The sequence below is a fragment of the Octopus bimaculoides genome, unplaced genomic scaffold (assembly GCF_001194135.2).
Source record: "Octopus bimaculoides isolate UCB-OBI-ISO-001 unplaced genomic scaffold, ASM119413v2 Scaffold_184296, whole genome shotgun sequence".
NCBI lineage: Eukaryota > Metazoa > Mollusca > Cephalopoda > Octopoda > Octopodidae > Octopus > Octopus bimaculoides.
Genome location: NW_026401629.1, coordinates 3,855 through 4,587, shown reverse-complemented (window position 1 = coordinate 4,587; position 733 = coordinate 3,855). Strand labels below are relative to the sequence as shown.

General features: G+C 31.0%; 1 long non-coding RNA gene across 1 annotated transcript in view; it reads left to right on the top strand.

Annotated features, from left to right (window-relative positions):
- LOC128251508 (uncharacterized) overlaps positions 1-733 on the top strand; it is a 7,169-nt gene that overhangs the window by 6,050 nt on the left and 386 nt on the right. The window lies entirely within an intron of this gene.

Sequence of the window (733 nt, the reverse complement as noted above, 5' to 3'; positions counted from 1 at the left end):
TATATATATATATATATGTATGTATGTATACTCTATTTATTAAAGCAGCACAAACATCATAAAACCGTATGGTTTGCCTTCAGGGTTTCACGTTTCCGTTCGTCGGAAGTTTTGGTCAAGACTGGAATAAAATTGAGATGTTACATGTATGGTTTGACTAAATCCAATTTCACGAATAAGCTTTTGAATTTGTCTGAGTAACTTATTTTCAAAATATAAAAGTATAGCATCATACACTAGTTATTGAATCTATAAACTTAAGAAGTACTTCAAACCATGGTTTTTAAATTAATAAAAACAACCTTATGCCTCTATTACTATTTAATTATTAATTAATCCTTTCTAGACATACATCTCTCCCTTTTTCACGCAATGTTTTTTTCGATATAATATGATATATGTATATTTTACTGTTCAGTTTATACACACACAACTCGCCCAACCGTTAGCGAATACAACACCGTTTATGTTTTGAAAATAAGTTACCCAATCAAATTCAAATGCTTACTCGAGAAACTGGATTATATCAAATCATATCTTACATGTAGCATCTCAATTTTATTCCAGTCTTGGTCACAACTGTTTCATGAACGGACAGGTGGAACTCTTTGTAACGGTTTTGTGATGTACGCGCTGCTTTAATAAAAATGCATGATATTCTACTTTTGGTATTCCAGTCCTACATTTTGCCACCTTGATTTGCCTTCATTTTCTTAATCCTGTATGAATATAT